Source organism: Chiroxiphia lanceolata, chromosome 7 (assembly GCF_009829145.1).
Source record: "Chiroxiphia lanceolata isolate bChiLan1 chromosome 7, bChiLan1.pri, whole genome shotgun sequence".
NCBI lineage: Eukaryota > Metazoa > Chordata > Aves > Passeriformes > Pipridae > Chiroxiphia > Chiroxiphia lanceolata.
The window spans coordinates 93,159-117,573 of record NC_045643.1 but is presented as its reverse complement, the minus strand read 5'-3'; the positions used below and the strand labels follow the sequence as shown (position 1 = coordinate 117,573).

The window sequence follows — 24,415 nt, the reverse complement described above, 5'->3', positions numbered from 1 at the left end:
GAAAGCCAAAGTGTGACGTGAAAAGAAGCAAGACAGGAGAGAGGGGAAAGGCTGGAGGGTCTTGTGCCTGGGGAAGAGCACGATGGTTCTGGGGCAAATACCTGGTGGTGTCAGTCCTGCTGCTCCCTAGGGTGGCACTTTGAGTGTAAATGCTCTAGAGAAGCCCTTGGAAATTCCTTTTGGGGTTCAGCGTTACTTCAAATAATTTTATTTAATTTTATTTAATTTACAGTGTGCTAAAGCTGAGCCATGAAGCCCCAGGAGTCAGCTTCCTCTTGGGGGACTACCCTGGTCTCCCCACCCATAGGGCACAACCAGTGTTTAAAATCCCAGAATTTTAAATATGAATGTGTGAAGGTTCTTCCTTTTCAGTTCACAGCTTTTAAAGAGGCAGTTTCAGAAGATTTATTCCCTCCTTCTTTAACAGAGGAAACCAGACTTCTCACCCACAACACAAGAACAGAAGGTTTTAAGGCACAGGTATCAAAGCAGAGTTTTGAATGAAAGGATTTTGCTCTCAGCTTTGCTCTCACTCTCCTCCCTCTCTCTCCCATCCTCGTTAGGATGCTCAGATGTTGTATTTGGGATTTCTCAGCTCTCCGTGCTTTATCCTCGCCAGCCTTACCACAAATACTGTCATCCTCCTTGAGCTCTGCTGGCTTTTAGATCCCTGGGATCTGTGAGATGGGAATGGGATTTGAGGTGATTAAACAGCGGGAGCTGCTAAAAGCAAATATCAGCCAGTGGAAAGCAGACTGGGCTGGAGCATCTTCCCATCTGACCCACAGGCACCTGCAGCAGTTGGACCATCTATGAAACCCCCATCCTGAGGGCTGACGTTGACCTCCAGCCCTTCCATCCCTCCATCCCAAGGAAGGGGAGGTGGCAGGGGGCCTGTCAGGGCAGGATTTGCCTGTCAGCATCGATAACTCCTCTGATGGCCTATTTACACTTTCATCTCCCAGCTGTTCCTGCTGATTTATGGGATTTGCGGCGCTGGGCGATGCGGCAGCCGCAGGGAGGAGGAGATGAGAACCAGGAACCTCCCCAGCTTCCTTGGAGACATCTTCTCCAGTAATAAATCTGGGATGGGGGAAAACCACCTCTGATCCTCTGTGTGAGCCCCGGTGTGCCGGGAAGGGACCAAACACCTGGACAAGGCTCTCCAAAAGCAGATGTTGCCTCTTTGTTGCTTTCCTCCGTGGTTTTTTGGGATGCTGGAGCCTCACGGCCACGTTGGCTTGGAACACACCGTTGACTCCGGGATCTCTGAGCATGTTCAGCTGTCAGCAGCTCTCCCCAGATACCATCCTCCCTCCTTCACACACAAGCACTTGCATGTAGAGCTCCCCAGGCACGGGCTGGAGCCCGTGGGGATTACAAAAGGAACAGGGGTTACAAGGAAACGTGGTGTCTGTCAGAGCAGAACCGGGTGCTCCGGTCAGTGATTTGTGCTCGGGGCCATACAAATCGCTACCGATGGAGATGTTCTGTGTCCCGCAGATCTCCTGGTGCTCAGGGAGATGTTCTGTGCCTCACAGATCTCATGGTGCTCAGGGAGATGTTCTGTGCCCTGCAGATCTCCTGGTGCTCAGGGAGATGTTCTGTGCCCCACAGATCTCCTGGTGCTCAGGGAGATGTTCTGTGCCCTGCAGATCTCCTGGTGCTCAGGGAGATGTTCTGTGTCCCACAGATCTCCTGGTGCTCAGGGAGATGTTCTGTGCCCTGCAGATCTCCTGGTGCTTGGCTGTTCATCTCACTCTGGGGGCTCCAAGTCGCTCCTGCCACTGCTGTCAAGTGCAGGAGGTGTTTCCTGAGTTGTTCCATGGTGGGAATGGTGGGCAGGAGGAATTTAGGGCAGACTGGCTGCTGTGTGCTGTTGTCGCTTGAGGGGGATTGGCAAGGCGGAGGGATGGAGAACACCTCGGCCTCTCCTCCTACAGTGTGAAAGGGGACGAGGTGCCTCCCCTGACAGCTCATCTGTTTTAATTATGTAAATGAAGCAGGAAAACAGCAATAATGGCCTGTAATGGAGACACACACTGACAGAGCAGGGCAGAGTTAATACCAAACAAATCAACTGTCCCTGGGACAATTCCCAGTCCATTTTATCTGAAATACCTATCAGGCACCCCCTAAATTTGCCTGCATGCTGAAATAGCCAAGGAACGAACCTTCTTTTGCAAGGAAATGCTTTTTTGTCTCTAATTTGGAAGACCTTCTCCCGTTTATGGCTTTCTCCATCAGATTACCAATTTGGTTTCCCAAAGGAATTTGCAAGCTGTGTAGCAAAATCTCTACTTAGGGCAGCAGATAAACAAATGAAATATGCAAGTTATTTGAATTTGCATATTCTGTGGTTATACTGTGCTGCAGTAAAAAAAAAAAGGATTTTGGGTTTGTTTTTCATTGATTTGGTTTTGTTGGGGTTTGTTTGATTTTTGTTGTTGTGGTTTTGGGGGTTTTTTGGGGGGCAGGGTGGGGGGTATTTGAAACTTTTTACTGAGGGTGCAATCTTATTTCTGGCATTTAAACTGCAATGTAAAAGGTTTGCTTTCCCTTCTTTCCAGTGTTGTAGGTCTCTAATCATCCAGGGTGGGAGGCTCAGCTCCTCACCCTATTTCCTGACACTTCCTTATGGTTTTTTCCAGTTCTTTTGTACAAGTGATGAGATTATTTTTTTGAGTGGAAAAGCACTTTTGCCCAAATGTCAGGTGGATGTTTCAAGCAGGACCACTCTGATGAGGTTCATGGAGAGGGTTTACTCTCCTCCAGCAAGAAATTGCAGTGGTGTTAATGACAAGACGTTTGGTTTCATCTGAAAACACCTGGGGAAATATCCTGGAACTGGGATATGGGGTTCTGTAGGGTCCAGGCCTGTGCTTGGCAGTTTTGGTGAAGGGCTTGAACCAGACAGGGCACCTGTGTGGATGTCTGTGAAAGGGGTGGAGATGGTCAGCACAGCATGTGGTGAAAGGTAAAAGGTGTTCATCAGTACCTAACACCTCCCTCCTGCTCAGGACTGTGTCGCTCTCACACTTTAGATGTGGTTGCTCGTGGTCTGTTCTGCAAACCTTTCCCACAGACCTCTGTCTGAGCAGAGCTGAAGACCTTGAGGACACCCCCCAGAGGTGGAGGTCATCCTCCAGGGTACAGATTGGGCAAAAGGAGGAGGATGCATCTCCTGCCTCCTGCACAGGCGCTGTGGCTGGGCAGTCGGTCGATAACGTGTTAAGCTGTGGGCGCTCTCTGCTTTTCTTGAGCCAGCAGCTGGTGTGGCTTCAGGGTGTAAGCTGAAGTTCAGAGTGAAGCAACCAACAGGAGTCAGTGCCCTGCTGATTTCTAGTTCTCGAGTGCCTGCAGTCTATTAATGTCTGGGGAAAAAAGAGGTGATTTGCAACGAAGAGAAGTGGTGTGATCTCACCCGAGCCCCGCCCGGGGAGCCGTGTCCCATCTCTTCATGTGATGCCATGAGGCAGACACGGCCCATCCATCACTCTGAGCTATGTGTCCAAGCCTTCTAATTAGGGAATATAACCGGAGGTTTGGAGCTGAAACTGGTTCTGACCTGTATTTTTTAATTAAGGCATTTTTTAATATAACCCTTGCTTCAGGTCATCTGGTAATGCTAATCTGGACATAATGCCTAACCTTGTTAACCCTAGATTGTTACTGCTGCACTTTAACTGCCAGTCTTAAAGAAACATTGCCCCCAAAATTGGGCACCAGGTAGTCACAGAATCACAGAGTGGTTTGGGTTGGAAGGACCTTAAAGCTCATCTCATCCTACCACCTGCCATGGGTAGGGACACCTTCCACTAGACCAGGTTGCTCCAAGCCCTGTCCTACCTGGCCTTGAAATATCTCCAGATACTCTTTGGGATCATGGTTTTCAGCTGGGTGATGGCCACTGAGTCCCCTTGGATCTTGCAGAGCAGAGATTTTTGATAACCATAAGGGCTCTGTGGAGGAGAGGCTTGTTGCTCTCAGCAGGTGGAACAACTGATGAAGTCAAGGGATTAAAGCATGAAAACCAAGCACTGTGCAATTTTATAAGACCATTTTTATGGGTTTTTGCTTATCCTGTATTGTTCTGACATAGCAATATTACACTGAGAATCACAGGGAGAAATGCTAATTCAGTGTTTTTATATAGGGGGAAACAGCCTGCTAAGTGCATTCCTTCACTCAGTGCAGAAACCAAATTCATCAAAAGCACATGTAATGCCCTGTAAAGCTCGGCTCTTTTATCTAGGATTGTTAAAATGTTTTCAGGAGAGGAAGAAATGTTGCTGGGTGCTTCGTTTGTCTGTTTCTGGCTAAAGACCTTCTGAAGGTGGGAAAACACCCACCTTCCATCTGTCAGGCAGAAAGGTGCTCTGCAGTGCAGCCCTTGGGCATGGTTTGAGCTGGGATTTCCTTGTGGGGCCGTCCTGGGGCCAGTGACTATACATATATATATACACACACATATATATATATATACACACATATATATATATATCTTCACAGGTTTTTCCTTGTTCACCCCTTCTGCACCAGGAGAGTAAGGCAGAGAAAAATGTTTCTCAACATCTCAAATGCACTGAAAAGAAATCAAGGAACAGAAAGAACAAATAGTTTGACTGAAAGAGGCTCAAACCCCCAGATCATTCCCACCAGTTCTCCCAAGTGCAGCGTTTCAAGCATTCCTGGCTCAATTTACCACCTATTTGATGGGGGGAGTGTTTACAGCACATTCTCTGCATTCCTTTACCAGAAGGGCTGTAAAATTGGGGTATTTTTTTCCCCCTGTATGTGATGCAGAGAGTGACTCACATCTGGAAAATTTACCTTGCGCTGAGCTCTTACAACAACTTACCTAAAGGGGAAATCAAATGTGACCCCGTGTGTGTGCTGCCCTGGGTGTGCCAGTTTGGGTACTTGGGGTTAGTTTGAGTCATGGTTATAGCAGAAATGCAGAGATATGGGCTTAGGTGGAGGATCCATAGGCTCTGGTGGAGGAGAACTGAGCAAATCAACATTATGTTGTTCCAAGGGGTGTGTTTCAATGGTCATCTGTGCTCAGCATGGCAAGAGTGGGAAGGAAAAACTTGATGTAGAGGTGTCCTCAGAATATCCCCATCCCTGGAAGTGTCCAAGGCCAGGTTGGACTTGGCTTAGAGCAACCTGGTCTGGTGGAAGGTGTCCCTGCCCATGGCAGGGGTTTGGAGCAGGATGAGCTTTAAGGTCCCTTCCCATCCAAACCATTCTGGGGTTCCGTGAGCCGAGGAGGAGCAGACCCAGCCAGGAAGGCAACTGTAAACTGAGGTCAGGAAATGGGCATTAGATTAAAACTTTCTGAAGATAAGAAGGGTTTAACCACTGGAATAGGTGTCCAAAGGATCTTACACATTTTGCTCAGCTCTGTCTCGAGTTTATATCCGTGGCACAGTGGCAGATTCCTCCTTAGCGCCCTGGGTTTTTGGGCTCGGTGGAGGAATTTCTGGGAGCAAAGCACAGCCTGCTCTAACACAGGAGGCCAGGCTCTGTGTTTTTAATTATTTCTTCCTGCTTTCAAAGCTTCTGCTTAAATCTCTGTCTTTTCCCACAAGCTGGAAGCCGAGCCCAGAGGGTGAAATTCCATATGATTCACCAATTCATTCCACCTTCATTCCAGCATACCTCCTGGCTGGGAGGTAGTAATTGGTGCAGAAAGGGGAATTTCTCCTTTCCCAAATACCTTCGAGACAGTAGCCCCAACTTCCCATCAAACCTGCTTCTACAACAAACTGCTGCTCTTTCCATCTCGCATGGAGTTGCTTCCTGATGATATATGAGGGTGTCAGGACTCGTTCTGTCATGTCAGATGATGCAGTGGGATAAAAGAACTAATGGGATGTGGCAGTAGTCGTTTGGAAATAGAAGAAAAAAAGGTTCTCTGTGCACCAGAGAACACATCTGGTTTGTGGCATAATTCAAATTAACTTGGGGGAATTCACTGCATCTCGTGTGTCTTCTGTGGTGACACACACCATTGAAATGAAGGCTTGGAAAGCTTTTGTGAAAGCTCAGCAGTCAGAGCGGTTTTAAATTGCCTTTTTTATTTTTTTATTAAGAAAAAAAAAAAGGGGAAATTCTGATGGCAATTTCCTACTCTTGACTGATTCTACCTAATTTGTGCTTGCACTGATTGCAGTTTTATAAACAGGAACTCCAGGGCTGTGTATCTCTCTACCAGGAGGACGTATCCAGCTTTTCACTTTTCTCCTGGATAAAATGTGAATTGCCTATGTTTGATCCCTAAGGATGCAGCAGAGAGATTTTTTCCAGGGAGAGGAAGCGTGAGGTGGCTGCTGTTGTGTTGCAGTGTCATCTACAAACCTGGTCCAAGTGACAGCCCATGCTTGCAAAGCTCAGCATCCTCCTCTCTAAGAGAAAGGTGGATGGAATAAGGGTCTGGGGGGTTTAAGGAGAGGGTTTCACCCTCCAGATATATGTCCTGGTGCCAGCTGAACACACTGGGACAGTGCTAGCAAGGACTTTCCTGTGCTGAGAAGGGGAGGCCCTGGCACAGGTTGCCCAGAGCAGCTGTGGCTGCCCCATCCCTGGAAGTGTCCAAGGCCAGGTTGGATGGGGCTTGGAGCAACCTGGGAGAGAGGAAGGTGTCCCTGCCCATGGCAGGGGGTGGCACTGGATGAGCTTTAACCCAAACCATTCTGGGATTCCAAGTAGCAATGGAAAGCAAACCTCCACGGCTCAGGAGACAGGCAAAGAACCCCAACAGAGTGGGGGTCACCCCGTTATTGCCCAGCCCATGGTGTGTCTGATCACCTGCACTTGGGAAGGTCTGTGTGTGGGTGCAGGGTGGGCCTGACCTTGGTGTGGAGAGCAGGGATATTGCTGTGCTGGGAACTGGGGATCTTTTAGAAAGGAGAACCTGTACTGTCCTAAAACCCCCGAGGAAAGAGGCCTTTGGGGATTGGGTGCTGGCAATGGCCATGATTTAGCTCAGGAGGATTTGCTCCAAGAGATGCTTGGTAGTAGCACATGCAGTGGGCCCCCAGGTGTTGGGACCAGGGGTTTTGAGAGCTGTGGGGAGCACCAGACGGGGACCCTTTTGCCAATAAATAGAGCTGTGGGTGACTGCACCAGGAGGGTTCCCCTCCTCCCAGGGACAAAAAAGAGCAGGAAAATCAGCAGGGAACAAACAGGGTTTGTTTTCCTGAGGGCCTTTCCTGGATGGAGTATTTCAGCTTCACCTTCCTCCTGATGGCTGTGGAAAGTGAGTTCAGCAGTCTCCCAGGGCTTGGCTATTCAAGTTTTCCAAGAGAAAAACTTTGCTTTTTCAGGACTACTTTCCTCCTTAAACAAAAGGGATATTGTCCAGGGAAGGATTTTGATTTTATGCTTCTTAAGTCGGGCAACTTCTTCCTGCAGAGGCTTTCTAGCTGGGTTTCACAGCCAGTTTGCTGTCCCCACCTCTCTGGGGCTGCTTGGCAGTGTCCCTGAGCACAGATCCCTGCAGGGAGCTACACCCTGGTCCTTCATGTTAGTCTGGCTCACTTATGAGAGCAAACAGACTGCAGAATCCACCCTGCCCCTGGTGCATAGATTTGATGCCAAGAACTCATGGCACATCCCAGTGTGTCATGGGATTATTTATCTGGGCTTTCTGGGCTCTTATGAAGATCTATCCAAAGGTGCTGGACAACAACCAGCCTTGGAGGCAGAATGGTTGTGACAGCAATGACCGTGTTTGTCCAGTTCATCGTGTGGTCTGTGCTGGTTTAGTGGACAACCCAGTGTGACTTCCTTGTGATGGATCTCTGGGGCTCAAGGCAAGATGGGCTGAGGCTGGGATCAAGAGTAAGCTGGAAAAAAAGGAGTATTATAAGTAGATATAGTGCTGTGAGGATAAAAAAAAACCCAAACTACATCTTTGTCCCATCATATGCCTCCAGCCAGCCTGGAACAGCAAGACAAACCCAAACTCCCCTCAAAGGGCTAATGGAAGGAAGGAGTTCTCTTTTCCTTTATTCCTAGGAAAATGGCAGGTATTTGTCATTCTGCAGAAGCCCTGTATGAGTTAGGCTGCCAGAGATTTATGAGAGGAATTTGCTAGGCATGTTTGATTCCTGCTTGGGATTGCAGGGATTTTGGTGCAGCCGTGCTGGAGGCTGTCCCACGTGGCTTGGTGTGAAGGAAGGGTGTGCTTCCATGTGGCTTGGCATCACCTTCCCAAAGGAATATCCCAGAGCAAGGAAAGATGATTGATATCAATCTTTTGGTGCTGCTGTGGGTTAGGCTTGAAGTCAGGCTGTCACAGCTTTCCCTTCTCAGGGTGCAGCACATCCCCCCTTTTGCTAATCTCTGCCTCTGCTGGCAGCCCTCTCCCTCTGGCTGATGGCCACCCACTTGTCCTGTCCTGCAGCACCAGAAGCCACCAGCTGTTGGGGTGTTGCAGACTGTTGGTGCCCCTGGAGGAATCGCCCGTAGGGATGGCCGTGTCCAGGAGGGATGTGGGGGCAGCACTGTTTGCAGGGGGAAAGGCTGAGCCTGGGCCATGGAGAGCCTCTCCATGTTCTCCCTCCTGGAGCCCTTTCAGAAAGCGTTTCAGCCTAGTTCTGCTGTTCAAACAGTTGGTTTTCCCCTGCCTGCTCCTGGAGGGATGCTGTCCTGGCACTCAGCTGCAATATCACTTGGCACCTGCACGTTTCAGTCTTTCCCTGCTCTCGGCAGTGTGTCTTGTGCTAACAGGGCTCCTTTGCTGGAATACAGCTTTGCCTCCTCCCCCTTCTGGGATTTTATTTGTGTGTGTATTTATCCTTTTTCTGCCCTCCTCTGCTTTTCTAAACGTTTTGAGCTGCATTAAGTTTGATGATCCCAGATTCCCTCCATAAGAGTATTAAAAAAACAGATTAAAGGAGTGAGGCATCTCCACTCATACTCAGATACGGTTGTGAGATGGTGAGGCTGGAGGGAGAGAGCTGCAGTGTCAGTGATTAACCTTACCTCTGGCCAGTTTTATCCTCCCCAACCCTTTAAATCAATGTGGCAAAGGAGCAGCACCCTGCCAGAGCTTTGCAGCCCCATCAGGCAGAAGCTGCAGGGGATGAGCACAGTCAGCGCTCCTCATCCATCCAGAATCTAGTGACTACCCTGCCAAAGTGTGACCTCTCTGTTCAGTGTTGGTTTTGCACCAGTGACCCTTTGGCTTCGCTGGAAGGCAATGGGGGACAGATGTTTGAGATCTCGTCCTGGGGGGAGGAAGGGGGAAGCTGTACTCTAAACAAAATCCTCCCTCGTGTCCTGCAGCTTCCTAAAGCTGCTCATTTGTGACCTGCAGATATTTGTCTCCTCCTGTCTCTGTGTTTGCACATTTATAAATGTATAGATACATATGTATTTAGAGAGTGTTTTATTCTGTTACCAGTGTGTTTGTGTTGTTTCAACAGTAACTGGGGCCAGACAATGCATCATTATGAAAGCTCAGCTCTACAAGTATCATAATTTTTTGATGTCAAAACATTGTTGGCTTCTCTTGTGTCTTGTAAGGACATTTGATGCAAACCATCCTTATTGCCTCATGGGTACGCAGGCCAGTTATCAAATTAATGTACTTTGATTTCGTGCCTTTCAGGCCTTTGAACAGAAGCTACAGGCCTGATTCCATTAGAATCACCAGGTGATTTTTGCAGGTCCTGAAGGCTGGGCCAGCAGCTGAGTGGGAGAAGGTAGACCCAGCTTGGTAACCTGCCTTTGGTGACTCTTGGGACCAGGCCACAGTCCTGCGGGGCAGCAAACACAAGGTGGAGCAGAGCAAGACCCAGCAGCGAGGCAGGAGAAGCAGCAAGGAAAGGGAACTTGGAACTACAGACCACAGAATGCTTTGAGTTGGAAGGGACCTTAAAGCCCACCTTGTTCCAACGCCCTGCCATGGGCAGGGACACCTCCCACTAGCCCAGGTTGCTCCACGCCCCGTCCAGCCTGGCCTTGGTCAGCTGGTGAGAAGCCAGGAAACCCTCTGTGGGTCTGTGGGTGTACGATCTGTGACACCCCAGCCCTGCTCCTTCAGCAGAGAAAATGTGAGGGCTGGCTCAGGGGTGTCAAAGCAGCTGCCAAATGAAGATGTTGCCAAGGAAATTTTTCAGGTGTGAGCAGCCTCCCTTCCCACTGGGGAAGACGAGGGTATCTTTCCCTGACTTTCCCTCTGGATCTCAAGTTTGCTGTAGTGGGTATTGAGGCAAGTTTGTTGCTTACAAATAATCTAAATATTGTGTTGTGTGTGTGTATTCAAATCTATATGCAAATGAGAGTTACTTGCCTCATCTAGTTTTTTCTCCTGCAAACAATTTGCCCGTTTGATTCAGTGTAAATCAGGAGTATGTTCTTCAACGTTGATAAATTCTGGGCTCATATAACTCTGGTGGGGGAAGAATTGGTCTCTATCTGTTTATAAACAGTGAGAGAAAATATATATCTCTGCAGACAGAGTTTACATTCCATGTGGATTCTCTTGCCAGGGTGTCCAATAAAAGAAAAATATGTATTTCTTGTCAAAAGGCGCTGGAAACATCTGGCTGGGTGGCACCATCCCCGAATCCCATGAGTGGGATCCAAAGGAGGTCAAGCACAATGCAATATGGGGGGCTTGCTTGGGACTAACAAGCTCTGTGATTAAGAAAAATCAATCAAAAGCAGGAAAACTGGGCCCTGGGGCTCTTGGCCGAAGACTTTGTGGTGGTTGAACTCAGTAATTAATTTGGAAGGTGTTTTGAGGCCTTTTTGTCATTCACAGTTGTCATCCCGTGCGATTCTTAACTCACTTGGAAGAATTTTTGGGAGGTTCCAAATAGTCTGAGGTTCAGAAAAATTATTTTAGTCATTAAATATTGCAGTTACCTGCTCTCCTGTGCCAGTGTTTTACTGTTCTTTTACCAGGTGGCAGGGCAGGGCAGTGATTAGAAAGTGGCTGGAGGAGGTGAAAGAGAACTGTCTTGTCTATGAAAAGGAGGAGAGAAACAAAAAGTGTGAGTAGTTGATGGATAGATCAGCTTTTGCATCTTAGGCCAATGTTTCTGCAAGACCTTGCTGTGTTTCTGGTGTGACATGTCTTTTTTTTTATGTAACATAAAGGTTGTGCCCATACTGCACTGTAAAATGAGCCAGGGAACCTCTGATTAGACTTAGAGAGTGAAAGGCAGCCAGACAAATCCAATTCTGTGCATAAAGCACAAAGTTCTCTGTAGTCCGGTGTTGAAGTGCTCTTTTCAGCAAGAACAGGTATGGGACCGTGTAACAGGCTTTCCTGAATTATTTTGAGGGCAAGTATTGGAAAGGTTTGGAGCATGGACATATCATTTAAGCCCTAGAGGGGATTTTTAGAGCTTGGTGGTTGTGGTGAGACAAAATTCTCCAGCCTGTTTTTCCTTCCATTGCATTTCTGCAAAGTAAAAAACATTTGAAGGATATGTGTGTGTGTGTGTGTGTGTGTGTGTGTGTGTATTCATCTTTCACCTCCATGGAGTATTTTTCTCTGTGATCCATAATTTGGCTCTTGCCTTTTCATGGCTCTTCATTATACAACACACCCTTCACTTGGCACATGTGGACCCGTCCTCAGAGATGCTTGGTGGAAATCTGTTTGACAAGTGAATGAGGTGATTCTTCCTCCTTTCTCTAATATCCTCAGGTTGGTTTGTTCTTAATAACAAATGGGCTGGAGGGAAAGATGATGCTGCAGTTGGTGCAGCCTTCCTGTCCCCAGTTCCCCTGGAACAGCTTTGGTAAAGGAGCCTGGGTGCCGGTTGCCTGTCATTCCGCCGGGATCACTGACCTGACCGTGCTCTCCCTTTGAGGAATGAGGGCAATAGTGAGATTTAGGGGAAGTCACCAGTCTCATCATTCTTCCCACGTTTCCCCCATAGCTGTTAAACGTGCGTGGGGCGTGCTGTCGGTCATGAACCCTCAGGGCTGGTCCTTGGCTGCAGAACTCCCTGAAGGAGGAATTTTCCCACTGCTAATCTTCCTGGCAAGGAGCGGAGCCTCACTTAATGCAACTGTTATTTTTATTCGTCGCTGAATGCTCTGCAGCTCCAGCTGGGTGGTCTTTGAGCCCAGTTCACGTGGGCTGAGTTGGGGAGCGGAGAGGTTTTTGTGATAATGGGGGAGGAACGTGCGGGTGTGGGACCGGCAGAGTCCCTCCGGCGCTGCTGGGATGGTGCTGACGGGGAGCTGCAGCCACTCCTCACGGGGTTCAGCAGAGGTGAGCTGCAAGGGGCTGTCTGCTTCAGAGTTCTGTATCTACCCATGGCCATCTCTTCAAGGAATAGCTGCACAGAGCTGTCGTTCCCATCAGGATTGCTTCAGGTCAGCAGATCTCATTGGAATGGTCTTGTCAGGAATGGTATGACCTCTAAAACAGCCATCTGAGGAGTGCTGACTAAACCCACCTGTCAAGGGCAGAGCTGACCCAAGAGATCTTCTGGACCTGAAGCCAACCAAGGGAAGGCTGAGGGGGTCGAATTCGGAGTGTGGTCTCTGATTCAAATAACACCAGGAATTGCTGAGGTCCCACCAAGGGCCTGGTGGCTCTTTTGCCTGCAGCATTGTGTGTGGTCAGAACAGTCTGGTGACCACTGGGGAGGGCCAGCAGCAATGGCATTGCTGGAGTAAGTTTGGGAGCCTTCTGTAGCAGAGAGCCTAGAGCTGTCATCACCTGGATACACTTTGAGGGCTTCCACTTCCCCAGGCATTTATTTAAAAGAAAATCAAGAGGGTGATGGGGTGGAAATTATCTTCAGCAAGGGATTGCTCTTCCCCCAGCCTTTTTTCCCTGCTAGTGAGAGCATTTCACAAACAACTGATTAAGTTTTGCATCATCCCATGGCAGCTGTAAATGGTAATAGATCACTGCTTTATTTCCTTTTTCAGTTTGGAAACCTCAGCTAGACTTCAGCAAATCAGGAGGTGCAGGCAGTTAATGGAACATGTAATTGAAAAAGAAGGGAAAAATAAAATCTCCGTGTGCATGGGGAGTTACAGAATTCCCTATACGCTGAGACAGTGGCAACAGGTTGGAAAAATCCCTCTGGTTGTTCAGTGGTGTCTCAGGGATGGATGCAGCAGCAGCTATCAGTGGCTTGGCCCAAGAGCCATGGGCAGCAGAAGCCCATTTGCTGGTGATTTCATCTTAGGGGTGTTGCCTTGTCTGAGGTGGGACAGCCCACCCTGCTGACATGCTCGAGTTTGACTCGACTGAGTCTCGCATCCCATCTTGGGATGAAGGCCAGTTGGATGCTATGTTAGAATTTAAGTTGGACTAGTTAGATCCTGCCTGTTCTTGGACTCAGTCCTTAGTTTCTTTTGTGTGGTCTTCTCATGGGAAGGTCTGTTACCCCTTGGAGAAGATCAGCAGTTTGTCACAGGAACAGCTCATGCTGTGGGCGACCGTGCAGTGCCAAAAGAGCGCTGGGCTCCTCTTGCCCTTCCCCAGGGAAGGTGAGGGCTCGTGCGCATTTCCCGTCTCCGGTGTCCTCCCCGTGCAGCAGACACTGCTGGGACACTCAGCAGCTGCCATCAGTCTGGAAGGGAGGTCTCCAAGTTGGATGTTTGCCCGTGGTTGGATGGAGACCACCAGCTTGCTTGCTGTGGAGCAATGAGCTGCGAGAGGCTTGCAGCCATCCCAGTTTCCACAAGGCAGCATTTGTCTTTGGAGGCATCCAATTCCCTCCTTCCTCCCATTCTTCCATCCACAGCCTCTGCCTTTTCCATGGTGCTGCAGGAAAGCCCAAAGGCTGCAGCAAGAGCAAACATCCGGATCACTGCCAGGTGAGAGGCTTACAGGGGTGAGGTGAGATATGGAAATTCAGGTCTTTTGGATTAAGCTGGGGCAAGTTTTCCAGTTCTTCATGCAGAAAAATTATTATTCTAAACAATCCTTTTTCCTCCCACTTCCCATATAATTTTCCATCTCTGTACCAAAAAAGGGGGAAAGAGGATTTGTGAGAAAAGCAAAATGATTTTGCTTTTGATTTAATTTCATTCCTTAAAAACTGGTTTGCTTTCTTGGTGGCAAACCAGGTAAAATTAGTGTGGGAGTGGGAAATATTCTCCCTAGCTATAGGGATGCTGCATGGCAAAATACTTTGGTTGGAGCAGCTGCTGGGGGCTGAAGGGTTGCCAAACCCATCCTTTTCCTGAAACTGAAGTCCCCAAATGTCCCTGTGTGCCGGGAGCTGTCAGACCTCAGGGATGCTGCCAAGTGCGTTGGTGCTGTGTTGTTCACCTTCCAGAGGTAACATTTTCAATTTCAGCTGTAGACCATTAATAAAGAGACCCCAAATGGGGACACTGGGATATTTGCTATCTATGGCACGGGATGTAGTGGTGGTAATTTCCCTGTCATCCTTTAAACCACAAAATGATCATTCCAGACGCAGGTTTGACTCTGTCACCTCTTCTTCCCATGGCAGAAATTTCCAGCTTTACACTGTCCTGAAATAGTTTGTACCACCAGCCCTGGTAGTGGTTATTCCCAGACGCTCCATCTCCCACTCCAGGAGGTGTTTGACAGGTTAGGGATTGGAGAGCAACCCTGAATGACATCCTACAACTGACAGGAGCACTGTCAGCTTGGGGAGCATTCCTGTGCCCAAACCAGATGGAAATGGGACTGGAGCAGAGCCAGCAAAGGGAGGCAGAAAGGATGAGGAGCTTGGAAAGTCTTCCACGGGAGGAGGGGGTTAAACAGATTAGGGCTGTTTAATTTGCTGAAGAGCACAGTTGAGGGTGGGTTTTTGAAACAGTGAGTGATGCAGAGAAGGTCAGGAAACCACTGCTGTCTCGTATATTTTACAGGACACGTGATGCTACTTGAAGGAGGGGTGAAATATTAAACAATGCTTCTATTAATATATAATATTAAATGTTTAAAGTAGGAAATAAAAGAGGGTTTTCAAACCTATGTCAGTGCTTCAGCTGTTTTTGAGTGATGATGTTGGGATGGATGGTGCCCAGGCCTTGAGAGGAGCACTTCATGGTCCAAGAGGGATTGCAGAATAATCTTCTGCCTGCCCCACAAGGCAGCTGAAAAAATTCCTTATGGATATGGAAATTCTACCACTACTGGATGAGGTTTTTAGCATTTAAGCCTGTCCTAAGGCTGAACTTTTAAAAGAAGGTTTAGATGTTTTGCATGCCAATCTGGTAGTGTTGGAATGTGGTGAAAAGGAAAAAGGACTGGCTGAGATTGTGGAGACATGGTTTGCCCTAGAGGGTACGTAGCATAGCTTGTTGTGTGAGGCTGGTGTTCCAAAGAGACAAATGAGGTTAGGACAAGCTTTGTCACCAGATCAGAAGTAACCCTGTGGCTCCACTGACACTTAAAAGTCACACTGATCTACCCTGCTGACAATATTTGCTGTGTTGGGGTGTTTGATGGAAGGGATTTGCTTTGCTGGGATGTTGCAGCAGGGTGGTGATGGGCTTGTGCTGGATGCCGTAGGGGCTGCCACTGTGGTCACGATCCTGCAGCTCTGGGATGGAGCTGAGACCCCCAGGGGTTCCTCTTGGAGGGAATGGAAGGAGGGAGAGGGGCTTCCCAGCATGGATCACCCAGCTTTGGATGTGGGAGCTGGTGTGTGGTACCTTGCTCTGCTAATGATGCTGCTTTGACCCCCTCCTGTTCTCCTGCTGCCACTGGGGACCCTCTGCCGTTCTCCTGGCTTTGTTTTGATCTCCAGTAATAAGAAAAGGAAACAAACTGCTGCTTTGTGCTCACCCATGTCCAAAGATACTGGTTAGATGGGGGATGAGATGGATTTTCTCCAGCCTGTCTCAAATGCCCACAGAAACTTTGGTGGGTGTTGCTCTAAGTTTCCTGTCTAAGGAGCACTCCCAGGGGAGGGGTATTTAGGAGTAAGCAGGGGCTTGTTTGGGCAGTGGGTTGCAGCAGCAGGGCTGGGAGAGGAGCACAGGAGGAAGGCTGGGAACTGCCTGGGGAAAGCAGCTGCTGGGCTGTGCTGTCTCAGGTTTGTGCTGAGCAGCCACTGTGCCTGTCACAGCACTGTGCTGGCATCAGTACTGATGATAAAAAATTCCTTGTCCCAGGTCCCTCTCCAGCTCTCTTGGAGCCCCTTTAGGCACTGGAAGGTCTCCCTGGAGCCTTCCCTTCTCCAGGCTCAACACCCCCAGCTCTCCCAGCCTGTCTTGCCCCATCACCCCAGGCCACCCAGCAAAGCACAGCCCTGAACAGGATGGTAAATCACACAGCTGAGTGTTTCTTTTGCAGGGAAACACTGAAGGACCCTTCCCAAACCCATGGTCAGTGGGATTGCCCACGGGTTTTAGATGAGCTGTGAGATGGGGAATCCCTCTTCTGTGAGGCTGGGATGCTCAGGCCACATTCCTCTCCTTAGAAAGGGCAAGGCAGCAGCAACATCAAAGGCTTTGGGTGAACATTTTTCAAGTGTAGAACAGCTGTGAAAGCTTAGGCCAGGAAAGTTGATCAGAAAGTTGGGGGGCTGCTCCCTCCTGTTCTGCTGCTCAGCTGGGGGCTGGCTGAGATCACTGCCCTCCCCTGCAGCTGGCAGGGAGGTGGTACCTCGATCCCAGAGGGAGTCGTGGTTTGTGTCAGGTTTGTGTGCATTTGCTAAGATACAAATGAGTGCAGCACGCAGCCGACTTTAGCAAAAGAAAAATCATATTTATGTGTAAACTACAGTGCTAAGACCATCCGGGTCGAGTTAGACTGAGCATGGTACAGCCTGTCATAGTGTATCTTCTTACAAAAGCCAGACATAAATCATTTTGGTGAAGGTATTTCACCCACCTGGTCCCATGGTTCCCGTGGAGTGGTTCATCTAAAACTGGCAGTAAATAATTCAGCCGTGTTTTCTCTCCACCCATCAGAAAGCTCACCTCTCTCCCTCCTCCCCATCGAGTTTTGTCAGGAGCACGGGTAAAACAACAGGTTTGTCCATGTTGACTGACCAACAGTTGGTTGTGGAATCATAAATTCTGCATTTAGGCACAACCTGTTTGATGGGGATTTCTTTTTTCCTACTTTATTACCCAGAAAGGCTTGTCTTTGCTCAGATGATGCTCAGAGCAAGAGATGGGTCTGGAGCAACCTGGTCTCAAGGGAGGTGTCCCTGCCCATGGCAGGGGGTTGGAACTGGGTGGTCTTTAAGGTCCTTTCCAACCTAAACCATTCTCTGATGGTTCTATACATAGACCCAAGCCAGTCCTCTCAGCAGTGCTCAGAATTTATTGTGGGGCAAGTGTTGGCTTTTGGTTTCTCTGTCAGTATCCTTCCCTCTTTAATATTAAAATATGAATTGGATGAAAATATTGCTCCTTCTCATAGTGGCCCATGTTCTGTTTAAAAACAAGGAGCATATGCAAAGTGGTACTTGTTAGGGTGAAACTTAAAAAAAACAAACAAAAAAAAAACCAAAAAAAGAGAAAGAAATGTAACCAAGCCTTTGAAACCTCAAAGAAGTTGTGGGAATGTTTTTGGCAGGAAATGAAAAAATTTCCTTTTCCTTGATATTCTTCTCTTTCCTTTTTATTTTTTTAATTATTATTATTTTTCATAAGGCAATGTAATTTCCTGACTCTCCCTAATCTGAGCTGTATAATCAAAAGGAAGGGAAGACAAACTTGGATAGCTCCTTCCTGTAAGGAAATGATTTCCAATCTTAATTTGAATGCACCAGAGCTTTGCATGCCTTATCCTCCAGATATGACTAGAAGTGTTATTTGGCAAAGGCCCTTGTTGCAGAGATAGGGGCTGGGCATGGAGGGAGGGGAGGTTATTTGCAGGCAGGGTATGTAAAAAAGACCCAAAATTGGAGAGAAAGCTCCCAAGTGAATTTTCCTGGGTTTTACAGCACATTCCTCTCATCCAAATAGTGCTTTAGGTTTATTTTTTGCCATTGTACTCTGGCTTGTGTGTTTGGGAGTACAGAACTGAGATCAATTACCCTCATTATCTGATTAATATGAATCACAGAATGGTTTGGGTTGGAAGGGACCTTAAAGCTCATCTCGTTCCACCCCCTGCCATGGGCAGGGACACCTTCCACTAGCCCAGGTTGCTCCCTGTCCAACATGGCCTGGGAAGTGCCCCAACACTTCCAGGGATGGGGCAGCCACAGCTTCTCTGGGCAACCTGTGCCAGGGCCTCACCACCCTCACAGGGAAGAATTTTCCCCTCATATCTAATTTAAGCTGACACTCTTTCAGTTTGCCTCCATGGTTGGCTCTTCCCTTCCAGGCAAAATTCTGGGAGTAATTAAAACTTGCTCAGTCTGCAAATGGGAATGTTTTGCAGCTTGCAGACCAGCCTGGAATAGTCACAGCAGTCAGTGGAAGGGGAGCCAAGAGAACGCAGGAAACCCCCAAAAACAGCTTTCCAAAAGGGTGCAGAACTGTCTGCTTGAACTAGCCTCCCAAAAAGCTATGGAAAACTGCCGTGGTGTAGTCTGGTTGGGAACTGGGTTTCAGAAAGGCTCATGACTGCATTGCAAAACGCTCCTAGACTTGAAGCTGACAGATTTTGCCGGCAGTGCTCGTGCTTCTTGGCTCAAACAAGGACCTGCAGCCATTTTGCAAGCAGGAAAACATTGGGAAATCTGTCACTTGCAGGAGTTTTTCAGCCACATCTGAAGCAGTGCTATGAAATGGATCTGCTTTGGGTTCTGCATCAAATGGGAGTCAGCTGATCCAGACTCAGGGCATCTCATCCAAACCGCAGCACGGTTTTAAGGAGGGTTGGATTTCCAGCTCTGGTTTCAGTCCACTTATAATGGGAAAATGGCTTTTTTCTTTTGGATGATCCCCAGGAATTTCTCTATCTTGCAAGCTGCTGATTCCCAGATTTGTGCATAGCATAGAGCAGGGGCTTGGAAACCTGACATCCTTTCAATTCCTATGTACGTTCTGCATAGTCCAGTTGTTTCTGCCTTTGGCCAAGTCGAACTTACTGAGAGAGAAAAGTTACACTGTCTTTGAAAATGCAAAGAAACTTCCATATGAACAAAGCCTTCCTGCCCTGTCCCTGTTCAAGGCCAGGTTGGACGGGCCTTGGAGAAACATGGGATCGTGGAAGGTGTCCCTGCCCATGGCAGGGGGTGGAAGAAGATGAGCTTTAAGGTCCCTTCCAACCCAAACAATTCTGGGATTCTGTGACAGCCCATTTCTTATGAATTCTGAAAAAAGCCCTCTGCTCCCAAGCAGCATCCACAGCATCCACCCAAGGGCGTAAGGACCTTTTAGTCAAACCCTGGTCTTCATTATGCTTTCTGGCCACAGAAATTTCCCCCTGCTGTGAGAGTTATGGTCTGATCTAAAGAAAAGAAAGTGTAATACTCATGGAACTTCTTAACAACATGGTTTTTCGAGTCATTTACTGTGTGTTCTATAGTACATAAAAAAGAGCAAATGCTCAAGAAATATTTGCTTTAATGCCCTTATGCTACCATGCTCCTGTCCCTGGAAAAAGCCAGCAGAAAATAATATGTGGACTCGATGATCTTGGAGATCTTTTCCAGTCTTACTGATTCCCTGATTCTGTGTTGCTCACTTAAGGGTATGGGTTGGATTATTTAAGCAGCATGTTCAGTATCAGTAGATGCTGCAGAAATACAGTATTTCAGACTAAAATGGTTTGACTTGTAAAACTTCCAGGGAATGCTGAAAACTGTTCTGGGGTTTGCTAGGGGGAAATATAGGCTTTGAGCATGTACTGGGATTTTTTTCCCCTTGTTTCTACAACAAATAGTAGCTTCTAATGAAAATATTTGAGACTCCTTGATATTTATCGTGGTCTTATTGAAAGATCATTTTCAGGTCCTTTGAAAAAGCAGGGAAAAAAGGTTTCTGATTTAAATAATAGAATTGTTTAGGTGTGAAAAGCCGTCTAAGACTATTGAGACCAACCATTCCCCCAGCACTGCCAAGGCCACCACTAAACCATGTCCCCAAGTGCCACATCCACATGGCTTTTAAACACCTCCAGGGATGGGGACTCCACCACCTCCCTGGGCAGCTCCTTCCAAGGCCTGACCACCCTTTCCATGGAGAAATTTTTCCTGATGTCCAACCTGACTCTCCCCTGGCACAGCCTGAGGCCGTTCCCTCTCCTCTTGTCCCTTGTTCCCTGGGAGCAGAGCCCGACCCCCCCCCCTGGCTCCCCCCTCCTGTCAGGGGGTTGCAGAGCCAGAAGGTCCCCCCTGAGCCTCCTTTTCTCCAGGCTGAGCCCCCCCAGCTCCCTCAGCTGCTCCTGCTGCTCCAGCCCCTTCCCCAGCTCTGTTCCCTTCCCTGGACATGCTCCAACCCCTCAATATCTCTCTTGTTGTGAGGGCCCAGAACTGGACACAGGCTGTGGAAGGAAGTGGGTGGTGTTTTGTAATATATTCCAATTCCATTATTTTTTTTTATTTTTTTTTTCACTATTTTTCAATATCCAATCTCTCCTCTGCTCCTTGTCCAGGCTCTTTCCCACATGAGTCTCCCTATACACCAGTTTGTCCCTTCACGAAGAACTGGCACATCCTTCCATCCATCCGTCCCATTTTGGCGTTGGAAAACAGGAGATTGGTGAGATCTTTGCCCTTGCAGAGCTGTGGCATCCCCATCCCACCAAAAGTATCTCACAGGACAGCAAGCACCCAGGATTCAAGACATCCATAGAAGCTGCTCCCTCCACGGGGAGGGCTGAGAGCCTTCTCCAAGCCAGGGTCCATGGAGAACTGGGGGATGAGGTGAAATGGTTTCAAAATGTGAGTGCAGCTGGCTCCTGAGTCAGCTGCCCTGGGGGCTGGAGGCTGCTCCATCACTTGAGATCACTTGCCTCTCTGCTTGTCACTGCCTCAGGGCTGGTCCTTTGGGATTTGCTCTGTGTGTTTGCATGGCAGGGAGGATTAATTTTCTCTGCTGCAGGGGTCTCTGGATGGGGCCAGGCAGCAGGTCTCCCAAGGAACAGGGTTCAGAAAGACACAGGGACATTAGACACCCACGTCCAACGTGAAAGCCAAAAGAAAAAATAAGTGCTTTATCCCCCACACTGCCACAAAAATTCCAATTTACAGAAATATATGGATGCCTTTTGGCCTTGCAATGAACAGATGTACGATCTCACTGAAGGAAAATACTCCTTGAAGTGGCTGTTCTGTGTTCCAGTGTATCCTGTCCAAGGGTATTTCAGTCCCAGCAGACAAGGATTTACTCCTAGCAGGCTGTTGGCCCTAATTCAGCCAAGCACCAGGTTGTGCTCATGGCTTGCTCCCTCCTTAATACCAAAGTGAGCCTTGGTTCCTTGGGAGGCCAATGTTTGGGGCAAGGAGACAAGCTGGTTTTGTTCCTACTCATTTCGCTTGCCATCCAAATTAATAGTAGGTTAAAGATGTCCCGCTGATTAGCTGTAACATCCTGAAAGCATTATTTGTTCTGTCACTGCAAAATAAGTGAATTGAGTTAAAGAGGTTTGGAGTTAAAGAAGGAGGTGCATAAAGGCTGATGGTGGGCTTGAAACTAAGGGGAGGCATCTCCAGGCACCGCCTTCCCACAGGAGGACAGACTTTGCTGGCCAGAGAGCAGCACCAGCTCTGTTTTTTGGGCAGCAGGGCACAGGCTAGATCACAAAGTGTTTATGTCTCGCCCATCACCAGGACCTGAGCTCTGTGTGCAGGTTAGAAAGTTCACATAAGGAAAAAAAGTTCACATAAATGTATCCATCATTTCACATTGGTTACTTTTTCCAGCCTGAAAAAGAAGGCTTCAGGGTGACCTAATTGTGGCCTTCCAGGACCTGAAAGATGGAGAGAGACTATTTAGAGGGCCCTGGAGTGACAGGACAAGGGGGAATGACTTCAAGCTGAAGAAGAGTAGATTTAGATGGGACATTGGGAAGAAATCCTTCCGTGGGAGGGTGGGGAGGCCCTGGCACAGGTTGCCCAGAGAAGATGTGGCTGCCCCATCTCTGGAAGTGTCCAAGGCCAGGTTGGATGGGACTTTGAGCAACCTGGGCTAGTGGAAGGTGTCCCTGCCCATGGCAGGGGGTGGGACTGGATGGACTTTAAGGTCCCTTCACACCCAAACCATTCTAGGATCTGCTTTCTGTCCTGGGGCTTCCCTGCCAAACTCGGAGGTATTCCGAGTCCTTCTCTGCTCCCCAGCCTCTCACCATCCAGCAACACTCAGGAAACAGCATCCCTGCTCCACAGGAAATCAGTGCTGCCCAGGGATCTGCATCTGGCCAGGTGGGATCTTCGAGCTTCAGAAAAGAAAATAGAGAAAGCTCTTCCTTGCCCAGTCTCTCTCTCTGTGTATATTTACACACATATCTATAATGGTTGTGCCTCTGTATCTATAAAATACCTCTGAAGAAGCTTGTCTAGAACCACAACATGCAGCTTTTCTCTGTCAGCAGCCTTTCCCTGAGGCTGGGCTTACACATGGGGACCAGATGTGCCCATCCCAAAAGGTCTGTTATCTTCTTTTTTGGTTTTTTTTTTGTTTGTTGGGGTTTTTTTGTTTCGTTTTTTGTTTGTTTGTTTGTTTATTTTTTGTTGGTTTTGTTTGTTCGGTTGTTTTTTTCTATCCTACTTAAGTACAGCATGAGATACATGGGCCAACCATCCATCTGAGGCTGAGCAGAAACCAAGAGTGATTGCTTATAATGCCATAAATAGCTAAATAGCTGTTTTCAGCAGTAAATAGGGATATGTGAATTAGGAATGAACTCTCCCAGCAGTTTGTAGACATTCCAGTTCCTTGTTTTAATATCTTCATGTGGCTTTTTACCCTCTCTTCTTCGCTTTTCTTGGTGGGAGGTGACACATATAGCAATGCTTTCCATGAGCGAGAGGCCCACTCTGGTTATCTAAAGCAGAATGAAAAACAACCAACAAAAAGGGCTGGGACTCTTCAAAAGGGAGTCTACCAGAATTAGAGACCTCAGGCATTTTGGGAACTGTATATTTAGCTCTTTGAGGAGACCCTGAAAAATCCCATCCTCACAATATTGGCAGTGGATGCAAGGACTGAGGGACGTGCTGCCAGCTTCCAGCCTTTGGATACACTTCCAAAGCTTTGATGAGCTGTCTCAGCCAGCCACCCTTCTTGACAGCAATGAAAGCTGTCCAGAAAGTCCAATTCCTGTCACATGGAATGAAATTTCCTGATGGTTTTCTATTTGTTTTTGTTCCAGATCGGGGAGAAAAGTCCAAGTTTTTACACTGACTGGAAGTTCTTGTGAAATGTGGAGTCAGAAACATGGGAGAGACCTGACCCAAGTGGACCATTTATTCTAAATGGCAGGTAAAGTCATACAAATCATGGGCATCAGAATGGGAGGAAAGGGTGGAATAACCTATATGAAAAGGATGAAATGAAGCTTTTGGGTTCAAACATAAAACTTTCTGAGGTTTTCCTCTCCAACACCTTCAAAATCAAAGTTCTCCCACAGGTTCAGTGAATTGGGCTGAATGAGAATTTACTGTTAAAAATTTCTGTGGGAATTTTCATGGTTTGTCCCAAACACAACTTGGTCTCACATCTGTGCTCATCTTTGTAATACAGAGTTTATTACCACATGGAAAATTTGGGATCCAGCTCTGAATCTGGCCCTGTTTTGAGTATGAGGTTGGTCTAAAAACCACCCAAGGTGCCGTCTGACTTTGGTGATGCCCACAGTCTTTGCTGTGGAAAATAGTAACTTTGCTAGAAGATAATGGGGGGGAGGGAAGGCAAGAGGGGAGAAAAAAAGCAAGACAGCAGAAGAAAAATAGAGGAACATGCTTCTCAAAACCATGCCTAGAAGGGGAAAAGCAGGAAGAGGACTAGTACCTTTTCCAGGGTGGAATTTTAAAATTCCTTTCCTCTTCTGAAATATCCCCAAAGTAATTACAGAATAGTTTGGGTTGGAAGGGACCTTTAAAAGTCATCTAGCCCGACCCCCAGAGTAATCTCCTGCAGCCACCCTACAGACCTGATCTACAGTTCAGCAGAGGAGGAGGGATTTTCCCAGGTACATGGTATCTTTGGGAAGGTGACGTCTCCAACTGGGGGTGCATCCATTACTGGGGAAGGCACAGGAGAGCTGGCTAGTTAAGCAACAGGGACTGCCATTAACTGTACCCACTTTGCTTTATAGAGAGGGAGAAAAAGGCAAGCAGAATTCCCAAATCATATGGAGGAGCCACTGCATGAATCCAGAGGGGGAGTGGTCCTGGTTGCTGAGGCTCAGCACCCCATGGCAGAGGGAGCTCTCGGCAGATTGAGAGGTTTAGTAAGGTAAGAAGAAGCCTTTTGATTATTCAGTTCTGATTTTTTTCTCTGCAAGTCTCAGAGCTGCGTAAAGTCACGTGGTGATTCTTGCTTGTGCTGGTCTTCAGAGAATCTCAGAATGGTTTGGGCTGGAAGGGAC

The 24,415-nt window shown here is 47.9% G+C and overlaps 1 long non-coding RNA gene across 1 annotated transcript in view; it reads left to right on the top strand.

Moving 5' to 3' along the window:
* The window catches only part of LOC116789490, an 87,349-nt gene that overhangs the window by 32,162 nt on the left and 30,772 nt on the right, over positions 1 to 24,415 (top strand). The window contains exons 8-9 of the long non-coding RNA XR_004358049.1: positions 23,198 to 23,307; positions 24,143 to 24,282. This is a non-coding gene — a long non-coding RNA (uncharacterized LOC116789490). The remainder of the gene's footprint in view (positions 1 to 23,197; positions 23,308 to 24,142; positions 24,283 to 24,415) is intronic.